The following is a 14,963-nucleotide window of genomic DNA, read 5'->3' on the forward strand; positions in this document are numbered from 1 at the left end:
GCAGCAGGATCCACTACAATGGCATTGTCTGTTTAATGAATCGGTGCACTTCAAAGATTTTAGCCTCGTACGCGTTAGCTGAAGTGTAGTTGACGTGTTTTATCTTGTGTATTTTTTGTGTTTCACAGCAATAAAGAAAAAAAAAAAAGCTGGCGTGACGGAGTGGTTAACGTGCTCGTCTCGCAACCCGGAGGCTCACGTTCGATTCCTCAGGTCGGTGATATTTCCTACTCGTTTTTATTTAATAATGCTTCTGGATTTTGCGCTCACGGCCAACGCCGGACGACGCGGAATGGCGGCCGCCAACGACAACACCGACTTTTCTGCGACACAGGGCCCTTAACGCTATCGCGTTAAAAAGAAAAAAGTGCAGGAAGAGAAAGACACGTGCCTCAACAGCTGTCATTCATGCTATCTCTTCGCCGCGCAACGTTTCTATGGGCCCACGCGCCGCCCCCCGCGACCTCCCGATCCACAAAGCTTCCTTCATGACAGTCAAGAACTGTTAGTGGAGTGTTTCGTGAAGGAAAATATGCGAAAAATAAAAACTTGTCAGTGATTGTACACACATGCCTTGTTCGAATTATTTGCCTCAATGTATCGAAAAGCTGAAGCATCTACTGTGGTGCGCTCAAATTTTGCATTAGGAAGTAACGCAATCGTCGGCAATTTTACAATAGCCTACCAGCTACCTTTGCTTACTTTGCCTTGTCAGATGGAAGGAAGGGTGCACTAGGTGCGATCCTTCTGTGAGGGTTTAGACCTCGACCTGCGACCATCATCATCCTACGGCTACCCCAGGCAAGGCTTCCCGCACCATAAGGTTAGGGTTTTTTTTTTTGTTTCGGTGAGCGGGCTTTTCCCAGCCAAGGGGCTCATGCAATCCGGCCTGTTCCCACCGGGGCGGGGTCGCAGTATATATTGTCACAGAAGCCAGTGAAACTGGTTCAGCAGGTTTACTTAAAGCTAAGTAAAAGTACCGGCAAGATCAGGCACGGAACCGACTGGCGGGCGAGCACCGAGAGCGAAGAAGACGAGCGCGTGCCAGTCTCCCGAGCTCGCCACATGGCGGCGCCAGTAAGATAACATTGCGGCAATATGCACCACGTCCGCACCACCCCGGTGGGTCGAAGACTGACGCGAGAAAGTCCTTGAATATCTCACTTCTAGTTTTACGTTTTCTTCTTTGAAGATCACCATGGGGTGTCCCCATTCTTCAAAAAACTTCTCCCTAAGTGGCACCTCTCTCTCTCTCTCTCTCTCCAGGTGGAACCAGAGTTCTTTTCTGATTTTGGCCTTCAGTTAATGGAGGCTTGGAGTCTTGTTGTTCGAGTAGGCCGCTTTGCAGCGGGCCAACCACACCTGATAGTTGACCTCTGCCAGTGTAGAGGCAAACTGCTTGCGCCCTTCCTTTGGAAGCGGGTTGTAGTAGCGCACGGTGGAGTATGGGATCCCGGGGAGGCTGAACATATCTCTCAGACGCTCTAAAAGTGCTGCGGGAATTTGCCAGTCAAGAAAGATGTGCTCCGCTGTCTCTCGGGTCAAGCAGAAGGGACACAGGTCAATAATTCTCGACGTTGCAGGGACGAAGGCACGCCTTCTGATTGGTAAGATGTCTTTTGCGAACCTCCACATCAGGGATGCTCGGCGTGCATCAAGGAAGTGGACGGTTATATACTGTTAACTGGATCTTTCTGCACGTAGCATGTAGCTTGATAGGCGGGCAGAGAGGGGAGGGGTGATCATATTTATAATATCTTTCAGGTGCATGGTTCGTGAGTCAACGTCAGACGAGTTTTCTTTCAGGTACTCTAAGTCCGCGGCTGCGGTTCGGTAAAATGATAGGGGTGTCCCTGCATGCGGGTTGTGGTGTAGGGCCTTCTCAGTGAATGTTCGCAGCCGTGTCGACAGATAGTACGAAACCATCGTTTTTGTTAGCGGCATGTTGCATTAGACGGCTTTGAATGTCCATTTGATGTGCACAGCTCTTGCGAGAATATCCAAATCGGGCAGCCCCAGGCCACCTTTGAATCTGAGCAGGCAGACAATGGCTCGCTTTACCTTATCGGGGGCTCCCTGCCACAAAAAGCGGTATATGTTTTTGGAGCTATTTTTTGCTTGTCTGGGGGAATGTCAGGAATGCTGGCCACAAAGCTAAGGGTAGAAATCAGCATTGTCTTGATGATGGTGGCTTGCGCACTCAGTGGACATTTTAGAGCAACAAGATTGTGGGTTTTGATGCTTATTTGCTCTTCAGCCTTATTCCAATTTCTAGGCGTTGATCCAGCGGAATCGAAGAAATATCCGAGGAATCGTGTCTCGCGAGTAACAGAGATCGACTGGATAGCGGTGAGGGGGTCGTGTTCAAGGCCATAACAGTGGACATCTTGTAATCGAGGCGAGCCCCACTTGCTTGGCGGTACTTCGTAGTTAGTTCAAGTAGTCTCTCCACTGATGCTGTGTCTGGCACCATCACAGAAACGTCATCCGCGTAGGCGAACACTGGAGTGCAGGGAGAGCCCACTGGCAATGGTGTTTTGCGGATGCCGCCATCACTAATAATCTTTTGCAGGAGGGGTTCAGTCGCTATGACATAGAGCAACGGGGAGAGGGGGTAACCTTGTCGGACACCCCTTTCTACGGGGAAGGGCACTGAGATGCGCCCCTGTACAAGGACTGCTGCTTGTGGTGCGGCATAAAGCGCCTTGCACATATTAATGTATTGTACAGGATTGCGCACGAGCTCAAGTGTCCTAAACAGGTATTCGTGACTCAGGCGGTCGAATGCCCTCTCTTAATCCAGGGAGCAAAGAAAGCCATTGAGGCTGCGCGATTTCATCCATGTCAAAATGTATCTCAGAGCCAAGCCATGGAGTTCTACCGAGCGGCCTGGGACACTGCAAGCCTGGTGCGGGCCTACTATTGACTAGAAAGCAGGCGTCAGGCGTAAGGAGAGAAATTTGGCAATTGCCTTGTAGTCCGTATTTAGAAGGGTTATTTGGCCTCCAAGCTTTAAGGTCACCCTCTCCTGGAGGTGTCCTTGCACAGGAGTGTGAGGCCTTCGTTCATACATGGAGTTAGTTCCCCTCGCTCTAGGGCGTCGTTTGCTAAGTTGGCGAAAGCGGTGTTTAGCGACGGCCAAAACTTTATGTAAAAGGCTGGCGGGAGTCCGTCCATACCCGGGCTTCTGTTTGGCTTCATCTGTTTTAGGGCTGTGTGTAGCTCTTCAGACGACAGCCATGTGTCGTCCAGGTTAGGTGCGTCAGTTTCTGCCTGCAGCTGGAACGATGTGGGGGTGCAGGGCTCAGCAGCATAAAGTTCGAAGTAGAAATCGCGTGCTAAACTCAATACCTGCTCAGGGTCCGTAACAATATGGCCGGTGAGTGGATCTTCGACTGCAGAGAAGGTTTCGTTCTTTCTGGAAAGGCGACGGCGTAGCAGATGTCGGGAACAACATGCCTCAGTTTCCCATCATTCAGCGCGTGCTGTTGCGCGAAGTCTGTCAAAGCGCCGATTTAGAAGACGATGGAGCTCCTTACGCAGGTGGCCAACGTCGCGGGGATGCTTGGTCCCTGAGAAAATGGGGCCGATAGCGCGATGATGGCATCCGAGACTATTCGGATTTCTTCTCTCTCTTCCCGCGCCATCTTCTTCCCCCACTCTTGGAGCAAATCTTGATGAAGGTTTTCATCTTCTGAATCCATGCAAATGTGACAGGGAGGTTGGCTCGACATTTCTGTTTCATGTCAGAGCTGCTTTCGCTTATTGGTGGAGGGTTTTTAAGAAACGCACGCTTCGTCAATGGCGCGTCGGCCGAAGGTTGCGATGATGTTGATGGCACTGATTTTTGTTTTTCTTTTTTCCGGGACTGCGCTTGCATTTTTGGCGCGCTGTCGTCGTATCCGTGTCCCTCTCTTTATCTTCTTCAGTTTCAACCGATCGGTCTTTTGTTGTGGCAGCGACGCCGGCTGCACACTCTTGCTCCTCTACCGTGGCGGCCACCGAGGGCACCTGGCAGTGTCCAGTTTCAGTTATCTTTTCGAGGTTCTGTTCGGGCGCTGTAGATGGTGCGGCAATGTCCGTAACCGCTTTCCCGGCAGCGGACGTTGGGGGCACCTCGTGGTCCTCTAATGCTTCAGATGGCGCAGCCGCAGCCGTCGCCTCCTTGCTATCTTCCTCGGTGATGGCGTTTGTAGACGCGTCACCCTGCGTGCCGGCTTCTTTCGGGTTCTCAGGGGTTGCCAGCGCGATTGCTGGTGCGGGCTGCTCCCAATAATCGGCTGGCTGTTCATTCACGTCTTCATTCCCTAACACAGACGCAAATTTCCTCTTCTTACATTCCTTTACAGCGTGGTCCTCGCCACACTTAGGGCACACGGCATCACCCATTTCATACCCATGCGCACCGCAACGCTCGCACTGTGGCATGTTGCAACTCGCATCCATGTGGCCTTCGCATCCGCACTTGCGACATACCCTCTTGACCAGCTACCTTTGCTTACCTAGCCTCAGACTGGAGTAGGCAGCTAATTAGGCTAATACATACTTCAGATCCATTCAAATGTCCTGGCTGGACTATACATAACACGAACGCGATAGCTGTTGTTATGCATGGGCCTGCTAATGGCTCTTTAGCTGAGCCACCTGCGCTGCCTGATTTAGCAGAGCTGATTGATTTATATGAAGGGAAAGGCGCGGTAACTGTCTCACTTGTTTTCTGTGGACACCTCAACCGCGCCGTAAGGGAAGGGAGGAACGTGGAAGGAGCCGTAGTGGAGGGCTACGGAGTAATTTCGACCACCTGGGGATCTTTAACATGCGCTGACATCGCACAGCACACGGACGCCTGATCGAACTGATCGATTTAAACTGATCGATTTATAGGAAGGGAAAGGCGCGGTAACTGTCTCGCTTGTTATCTGTGGAGACCTCAACCGCGCCGTAAGGGAGAGAAGAAGGTGGGAGTGAAAGTGGAAAGTGAGAAAGAGGGGCCGTAGTGGAGGTCTACGGAGTAATTTCGACCACCTGGGGATCTTTAACGTGCGCTGACGTCGCACAGCACCAACAGCACACGGACGCCTCTTCGTTTCGCTTTCATCGAAACGCAGCCGCCGAGGTCGGGTTCGAACCCGGGTACTCCAGCGCAGTAGTCGGGCGTCTTACCACTGCACCACCCCGGCGGGGCACACGGACGCCTCGTGCAGACAGAAGAGAAAATAGAGAAGAATGAAATGGAAGAGGGAAAGAAAGACGCGCGCCGCAACAACAGCCGTCGTCCGCCACTGAAGCGGTGGCGGGTGCAATGGCGGTCTACAACAGAAGAAAATTCGGTGGCAGGCTGGCCTCCGCCGTAAGCGGCGGTGACCTGCCTACCCCAGCCCCATCAGGGCAGGGAATGCGATACCCACCAACATTAAGATGCCATGCTAAAAAACACGTGAAGCTGCAAAGTAGTTCTGTGCCTGCTCTAGCGAGAAAATAGTCAGCTAAGTTTACAGTGTGGTCAGCAAAGAAACTATAACCTCTCAGGTATTGCCTACATCCCGTTCTCACTCGCTTCACTCGCTAGCGGCGTCAGCGGCATCAGTCGATAATAATAATAATAATAATAATAATAATAATAATAATAATAATAATAATAATAATAATAATAATAATAATAATAATAATAATAATAATAATAATAATTGGTTCACAGGAAAGTAAAGGCGCAGTAGCTGTCATATTTGGGTCTGTGGACACCTGAACGGCGCCGTGGAAGTTAAAGTTGCAAGAGAGAAAGAGGAGCCGTAGTGGAGGGCTATGGAGTGAGATGTTGCTGGGTGCACCCAAAAGCCGCCGAAAAAGGCCAATAACAGCAGATGTCGACGTGGCAGCATCTTCACTCCTCGGCGCCACCTGGCGAGATGGTCGAAATTGCTTCTCACCCCTCAACGCCTATCCTACTACCGACCCGTTTCCCCTGAGTGCACACTCTGTGGAGAGTTGCACGCCACTTTGGACCACATTCTTTTCGGCTGCCCTGCCGATCCTCCCCCGCAGGGACAGCCCGCGATCGGATCATGGGAGGAATGGGAGGCCCTCCTTATGTCGCAGGACCTAGACATACAACTTTGCTGTGTGGACCGGGGTGCCAGTGCCATGGCCCTACGTGACCTGGACACATGCGCGTAATGTGAGGGCCGTGCGGTGGCCCTGGGCAACCCCTCCTAGACAGCTTTCAAGGCCTGCGCGCTCTGACGTGACGTCACTTCCTGCCGGCCTACTCCCTGCGTCCCGGCGCCGGGGACCAGTCAGCCGCGCGCCATATATGCTTTGTGCCGTGTGCGAGCGGGCTGCTGTTCTGCGCGTGTTTTCTTGCCCTATTTGGTTGCTGTGCGCCCATATTTTGCGGCATATGCTGGTTTTGACATGCCGAACAAGTGTTGTGTACCGCCATGTTCAAGCAATTACCGAACAGGGGAAAAGCCCAAGTGTTTTCCTTCCCGAAGGACGAAGTGCAACGCACGAAGTGGCTGCGGGCGATACCGAGGAAGAATTTTATTCCTACAGAGAATAACAAGGTAAGAGATTTGTTTGTTACACTGCGCTTCTAGGCTACGTTTGAAGCGCAATCCGATTATTCTTTTTTATCGAACGAGAACAGTATACAGCAGGTATTTCGCTCTAGCAGTCGCATATTATCAGTATGCCTTCGCTTTTGTTTGCATGCAGGTATGCGCACTGCACTTTGAGGAGTCATGTCTTGAACGGAAGACTTCGCACACGGATCCCAGGACCGGGCGAGTGCTTGAGGTTTCATTGAAAGTACCCCGGCTTCGAAAAGGATCAGTGCCTGCTCTCTTTCCTGGATGCCCATCCTACTTGTCAAAGCAACACGCCTGCCCTTCCAGAATATCACCAGATAGCAAGCGAACACGCGCGCCGAGAAGCATCAGACCTTGCTCGTGCGATTTCTGAATCCGCAGCTTCCTAGCACAGTGAAGAAATTAAGCGTAGTTTTTTCTCGCTTCCTGAACTGAAAGAACGATTGAAGACAGTATGTGTACCTGATGTGTGGGCAGTCATTCATCGCCCTAACTGTGCGCTGTTCTTGAACATAGTGAACGAGAGTGCACCTGTTTTGCAGTCATCCGTGACCATCTCCGTTGATATGGAGTTAAGCGTTTGTTTCCCGGGCAAACGTTTGAAGCGTTTTGGAAATTACTTGGTGCCAAATATGGTCATGGATGTCAATGTTCTCCTGGAACTATTGAATCAAATGCAACGCATTGAGAGCGACGAGTGTCCCTCTGATGGCCTTCCAGATATTTTTTGTGCTCTTCTGGAAAAAAATTGAGGTACACAACACAGACAGCAAAAGGGATATGATTAGATTTTTGAAAGAACAGGTGACATTGCTTGTAAAGGAACGCATCCAATATTCATCAGAGATTATGGTGCTTGCTTGTATTTTGCCCACCATATCCCCTCACGCATACAAGTTCCTTAGGTCATCTTGTGTTCTTGTCTTGCCACATCCGAGTACAATAAAAAATGTGTGCTCTTCATTTCAGTTGTCACCGCAAAATGAATCTGGGGATGGTAATTTTCTGAAATACATTGCCCACAGATCCAAACAACTGAAGCAATATGAAAAAGATATTGTTCTGATGGTAGATGAAATCCATATCCAACCATTTTTTTATTATAAAGGTGGCAATATCAGTGGAGCAGCGGCAAACTCCAGTGTGGCCGCTACATCCGCGCATGTGTTTATGTTGCAGAGCATGCTCAGCTCTTTTCGAGAAGTTGCACACATTCTTCCTGTGCGAACGCTGAATGCCGAGTCTCTGCACAAAGTGCTGAAGGAAGTCATCCTCGGGCTTGAAAAAATTGGATTCAGAGTGCTAGCTGTTGTGTCGGATAACAATTCGATCAACAGGAAAGCCCTTAGTATGTTTTCAAGTCCCCCCAAGCTGAAAATAGCTTATCCGAATCCGGCTGACGCATCACGGCCTTTATTTTATGTTGTTGATGCCGTGCATCTGCTCAAGTGCATTAGAAACAAATGGATAAATAAAAAAAATCCTGGAACTAACCTTTATTTCCCACTGTTTGACCTTTCAAATAACACAGTGCATCATGACGCCATACAGTGGGCTTCTTTCAAGGAACTACGTGAGCTTCATAAGCACGAAGCTTCGCAGCTCCTAAAATACAGCTACCACCTCTCCTCAAAAGCACTGAACCCCAGCAACTTAGACAGACAGAATGTCAAGCTCGCTTTACAGGTATTCAATGAATTTGTGGCTGAAGCATTAGATGCCCACAGTGACTTGCCAGCATTTCAACATGCTAAGCAGACTGCAAATTTTGTTAGAGTAATCGTTAGATGGTGGAAAATTATAAATGTTAAAACACCGCACAAAGGGTATCACCATCGGGATGTTTACGAGCAGCCAGCTTCATCAAGGACAGATGACCCTAAGCTGACCTTGGGTGCCTTGGTGACTTGGTTGGACGTGTGGGAGTTTTATAAGCATGACAATGGTACACTCACAAGAGCAACTCTTACTGCTTGGAGGCATTCAGCCTACGCTTTGCTGGAGTTCACAAAGTACTGTACTGTTGAACTTGGTTATAAGTACGTACTTCTTGGAAAGGTGCAGACAGATGGTCTCGAACACAGGTTCGGTCAGTACAGGCAAATGGCAGGAGGCCACTATCAAATTAGCATCCGACAACTTTATGAATGTGAAGGCAGGCTGCGACTGCAGAGCACCCTTCCGGCATTAAGCGATGATGATCTACTAGACACTGCTTCTTCACAAAGTGCCCCACATAAAGCGTCTTTCGACATTACCGTAGAGTCTGAAGACTTAGACAAGTTGAGTTCACGTGTTGCTGTGTTTGGCTACGTTGCAGGATTTTGCGCGCACTCTGTCTTGAAAGTTTTGAAGTGCGACACCTGCAAGGAAAAGCTTGTTGTTGAGAGAGATGACGAGAGAGACACGGATATGTACTCAGTAACAGCGAACCTCAGTCGAGGGGGCTTAAAATTTCCCAGTGCGTGTGTTGTTACCAGCGTTATGCACGCCGAAGTTGAAGTAAAAAAATTGCTGCAGCCCGAAAATGCCACGAACTTCTTACAGATGTCTAATCACAGGGACATTGTGAAGCACCTTGTGATTGAAAGCCTGCCAGAGATCGAAGAACTGTGCACATGTGAAAACGGCCATGAGCCTGAACTTGTAATTAACATGGCAGCAAAATGTGCTACAAATATAATACTGAACAATTATTGTAAAGACAGGAACGATACTGCCACTGCTGCTGCAAAAGCTGATGCAAAAGCACGCAAATAAAGACAGTCACCAAAAAGTGATAATGAAAGCAATTGTTGTCTGTTGATTGTGTTTCATCATGAGTGTCGAAAATAAATTTTGTCCCCATTTGTAAAGCTTTTAAGCATTTTGCATTTATAAAGCCCATATGTTTACCTGGAGCGAACGTCACGACATGCTATTTGTCAAACGTTCTCATTCTTTTCTATTTTTTATTTTAACTCTTCCTACATCTCAACAATAATGTGCTACATCTACACGTGACTTCTTGCGCACCAACCACGCGTAGCTTCGTGGAAAGCCTGAGCGCGGCTACGCAGCAAGCGCCAGCCAGCAGGGGAGATTTGGAAGCGACGCGTCGCCTGGGACGGGCAGTGGTGACGTAGCTGACGTCGAGGCACGTGACGCGCAGGCCTGCAACAAGTCTAGGAGGTTTTGCCCTGGTCCCTTGAAGGGTCCAAACTCGCTCGTTTAATAAAGTTTTTTCCGCCTCCTCCTACTACATTGTGGAGGGTTGGTTGGTTGGTTGGTGAACCAACCAATCAACTAACGACGGGGCTGGTACAGGTGGGTTACCGCCGCTTGCGGCGGAGGTTAGCCTGGCACCGAATTTTTTATCTGTTGTAAGCCGTTATTGCGCACGCCACCGCTGGTGGCGGACGACGGCTGTTGTCGCGGCGCGCGTCTTTCTCTCCCTCTTCCCTTTCTTTCTTCTCTATTTTCTGTTCTGTCTGCACGAGGCAGCGGAGGTGCGAAACGAAGAGGCGTCCGTGTGCTGTGCGATGTCAGCGCACGTTAAAGGTCCGCAGGTGGTCGAAATTACTCCGTAGCCCTCCACTACGGCTCCTCTTTCACTCTTTCCACTTTCACTCCCACCTTCCTACCTTCCCTTACGGTGCGGTTGCGGTGTCCACAGAAAACAGGTGAGACAGTTACCGCGCCTTTCCCTTCCTATAAATAAATCAGTTTTTAAATAAATCAATAAATCAGGCAGCGGAGGTGGCTCAGCTACAGAGCCAGTTGCAGACCCGTGCATTTTCATTTCCTTCTTCTTACAGCCACAACAACAACTTTAACGTGCGCTGACATCGCACAGCACACGGACGCCTCTTCGTTTTGCCTCCATCGAAACGCAGCCGCCGAGGCCGACTACGGACCCGGGTACTCCGGCACAGTAGTCGGGCGTCTTACCACTGCACCACCCCGGCGTCCGATAAATCACAAACGATGAGAAGTAAATGATAGGAGAGGAAAGGTAGGCTTCCGCCATTCTCCTCTTAAGTGACATCTTAGTGGTGGCGGTGGTGGCAAAACTATTTGAGCCACGTTGGTGGCTCGGCGAGAGTGGGTAAAGGGGAAGGGGAGGGTCATTATGGTGAAAGACCCTCAGGCCGCTCTAGATTTAGTCCTAGGCGACATTCAAGACCCAGTACTCGATGCGGAGCTTAGCTCCGGTTGTGAGCTGCCAGAGCGGCCTCCCATCGTCCTCTGATTCTGCTCCTTTTAAAAGGACTTTAGGTTTATTAGGGAAATGTTAGTAGGTGCGCCTAAAGGATGTTGAGAAAAAGTTTATTTACACAAGAGAGGTGCGTATGGCTGTGGCGCTGGGTGCACTGACCCTATTCCGGGACGCCATTCGCCGCCGCCGCTGCCCGAACTCTCTGGACCAGGGCACGCTGGGCCTCCATGTCCGAGCTGGACAGAGCCGCCTCCCAGCCCTCCATAGTTGCCCGTTTTATACCTTTTTTATTTGTATTTTGCTGGCAGGTCCATACTATTTGGTATAGGTCAGCATACCGCCCGCAGAATTTGCACCTACCTGTGAATGTTGGGTCCATGTGTTTTACTGTGGTGAGGTTTAGAAAACACCCGGTTTGGTAGCACTCCTTATATCTGTCACTTCCTTTGCCGGGTCCAGGGAATGCCCTCCTGTAGAGGCGTAAATGATTTGTAATCTCCGCTTAAGGTATGAGTGGGGTGGTGTCGTTGAATGGATAGAACCGGAGGAACGCTCGTGCAGCCGCGTGAGCGGTCTGTTTCCCCTCCACCCCCTGGTTACCGGGCACCAATAAATGTGGTTTTTATTAGTAGCCGATTCTGAACTGCTTGTATGTGCCAATAATATTCTGCGGGTGATGGCGCTATCCTACCACGCAAGTAATTTCATCAGGCCTGTGGCGAGTCTGACATTATGTACGCTGCGTTGGAGTTGGTCGCGGCCAGTGCAATCGCCACTTCCTCCAACATTAGTGCGTAGTTAGTTTTTACCGATATCCCGTTCCCCTGCTTTCCTTCTTGCACAACAGCAATGGTGCAGATGCTGTCCTCGCTGGGACTCGCTACATCCACGTAATATGTGGCTGTCTTACTGCCATAGTTATTTTGTATACATTGTGCCCTGGCTTCACCCCTCAGCTGATTATACTCCCAATTAAATTTCTGGTGAGCGGCCCAACCGTCAAAGTATTTTTCCACACATCTGGGATGTCCACTCCGTGTCATGAGTTCGGCACTTGGGCACACAGGTCGGTGGACTCACTCATGGTCGACTCACTCGGGCTCATTCAGGCTCACACTCAGATCATGATCTGAGTCGTGAGTGCACACTCATACTCAGATCATGATCTGAGTCGTTAGTGAGTCTGGACTCACACTCAGATCGTGATCTGAGCCGTGAGCCCGGTTTCACTCAAATTACGATCTGAGTTTGAGTCCAGACTCACACTCAGATCATGATCTGAGTCGTGAGTCCGGACTCACATTTCGATCGTGATCGGAGTCATCAGTGAGCCCGGACTCGCATTCAGATTATGATCTAAGTCTTGCAGAGTCCGGCCTAGAGAGTTCCTATGAAATCAAATGAAATCTTGATCAGAGGTTGAAAAATCATGATCTTCAGTGATCGAGTGAGTAATGGGCACAAGTCGCTAATTAGATCCTAGCAGACTCGAATTGCCTGTGTAATTCTAATAATGTGTAAGCTTCTTGGTGAGCTGATAATGTAGAGCAATTTCGTTTTTCGTTACGCAATTATTTGGACTCTGGCGATTAATGCAGGTAATTTGTTCTTAATGGAGTGTTGTATTGCGGTGGCTATATATATCTTTCTTTGCTGTTTATATACATCGGAATATCTCGCGAATGAAATCACGGTTTAGCTGCTCATTGGTGCACAGCGATGTGAACGAGCCAGCCTAGTCGTGCATAGCCATAGGCCGGCAAAATCATGTGTGCTCACGCAGGCTCACTCAGAAAAATTTGTTCTATTTGCGGGCTCACTCTCACTCAGACTCACTCAGACACACAAGGCCGGACTCACTCACATCATTAACTCAAACATACGTAAACTGGCGACTCACTCGGGCTCACTCAGACTCATGAACTCAAACTCACGCATGAGGACGACACACTAGCGCTCACTCAGACTCATAGCTAATCTGGACTGACTCACTCATTACAACTCTCGACTCATTTGAACTCATTCATCTCGACTAATTTTTGACGCGTGACTCATCTTCAATCACTCACCTCGACTCACAACTTATCTGAACTCACTCATCATGAACTCACTCATTTCAATTCACGACTCATCTGAACTCACTCATCTCGACTCACACATTTTTGGCTCGCGACTCATCTGAAATCAGACTCATCAGGACTCACTCATTTGAACTCAAGACCCATTTGAGCTTACTCATTTCGACATCATCGGGACTCACTCATCACGGACTCACTCATTTCCACTCTCGACAAGCAGAGTGACGGTCCTAAAGCTTGTATAGGTAAGAGAAAGCAAGTACAGAGAAAAACGCGGGATATAAATAGAAAAAAAGTGTAACATTACGTGATTAAGCTGTTTTCTTCAGTAATGAACGAGTTGAAAGGTTACCGGAAAAGGAAAAAATATTCTAGGGATTATCTCTTTTAAGTTGATTATAGTACGAAAGCACGTTCTTTTTTAGCTATAGCACGGGCCAAATTTTGGAAATGGCTATGACCGATTGCCGTCATGTCGGGCAAGGTCAATAATGGTTGGATACGGATTGTAAAAGTGAAACTTCGAAGGTTGCCCGAGTCAAATTCTGGAAATGGTCATGCCCAACATTATAGGTAACCATAGTGTCGAGGATGGTCAATGCAATTAGGAATTGATCACTTCTGATGTAAATTGGCCACAATCAAATTTCGAGGGTTTGTAAACCGTACGTGACCCGAACCAAATTTTGGAGGTCACCATCGTGTTCGCCGTAATCGAATTATGTTGTACGTTCATTTTGGTCCGAAATCGACAGATGTCAATCTACTGGGGTGAGTGAACCAAATTTGAGGGTGAGACCGGTCAAATTTGGAGGCCACCACCTTGTTCGCAATAGTCATATTAAATTGGACAGATTTTTGCCCAAATCAGTTGAGGTCAAATTTCGGCGGTGGGTGGACAAAATTTAAGGGGGCCCTGGAGGTCACCATGATGGTCGCCGTAGCCGAATTATGTTGGACAGCGTAAGACGCCCGACTACTGTCCGGAATACCCGGGTTCGAACCCGACCTCGGCGGCTGCGTTTCGATGGAGGTGAAACGAAGTGGCGTCCGTGTGCTGTGCGATGTCAGCGCACGTTAAATATCCCCAGGTGGTCGAAATTTCCGGAGTCCTCCACTACGGTGTCTCTCATAGCCTCAGTCGCTTTGGGACGTTAAACCCCACAAACCAACCAACCAACCAACCAACCAACCAGCTTTTAGACCAAAGCAACCGAAGCAAAATTCACTCCTCCCCCCTCCCTTCAAAACAATTTTCAGGGCCCTAAGTGTTTTGGATACATTCTTCTTCATCGGTTCTTATAATTCCCCCATGAACACTTTTCTTCTGAGTATGCCCTGCTTGGCAGGTTGGGATCACTGATTTACTGCATTTTCATTTGTTTAATTGTCCGCCTCTCTTCCTTCTTTTACTTATTCTCCTGTCTAGCACATTTTTCCTATGCTAGTACTTCAGAACTTCTGGAAATCTCTAGAGAATTATTCCGATATAGATTTATTTGATCAGCTCCGTTGGGAATGCCTGTCCTTTTTCCAGAAATACGTGGAAGCGCAGAACCTGCAGGAGATGTTGACTCATCATATACCTCGCATTGTAGCTTTCTCTACTGCAGCCGCGTTTTGATTTTCTTTATCACTGGCCTCCGGTTCGATGTCATTCCTACCTAAGGAAGCTTTCTATCTTTCCTTACCCTGCTTTCATTCCCTCCGTTCCCGGCTTTTCTTCGTCGTAAGCAAAAGCGCATTTAAACCTTCCTCGTGATGCTCATCCTGCCCAAAGAAGAGATGCCCCCTGGTCGAAACTTTCGCTTGGTTTGAGACATAAGACCACCCCTCAATACGTGTTCAGTTCTCTTTCATACTCTCTAGTTATCGTATTCCTCTCGATTTATACCTACACACATGGTACTAATTTTGTGCAATGTGTGACCTTTCTCTCGAAGAGTTCCGTCGTCGGTCTTGCATAACCGACACTGGAGAGTAATGCGCACTGAAGAAATCATTGTGCGTTCACTTTTTTCTCGGTTTCTATGCGGACAGCTCTCTGCCTGTGCCTTGTTCCAGCGCTCTGAATTCGACAAGCCTATGCTGCACGCGGTA

The 14,963-nt window shown here is 48.9% G+C and overlaps 1 protein-coding gene and 1 pseudogene across 1 annotated transcript in view; both read left to right on the top strand.

The window, feature by feature from the left end:
- Window positions 1-14,963, top strand: part of LOC146200768 (uncharacterized) — a 225,915-nt gene that overhangs the window by 64,500 nt on the left and 146,452 nt on the right. The gene's annotated exons all lie outside the window — the stretch shown is intronic.
- Window positions 6,412-7,573, top strand: LOC146200770 (uncharacterized; annotated as a pseudogene).

This window comes from Amblyomma maculatum, chromosome 2, assembly GCF_055883805.1.
Source record: "Amblyomma maculatum isolate TAMU_Amacu chromosome 2, ASM5588380v1, whole genome shotgun sequence".
Classification (NCBI taxonomy): domain Eukaryota; kingdom Metazoa; phylum Arthropoda; class Arachnida; order Ixodida; family Ixodidae; genus Amblyomma; species Amblyomma maculatum.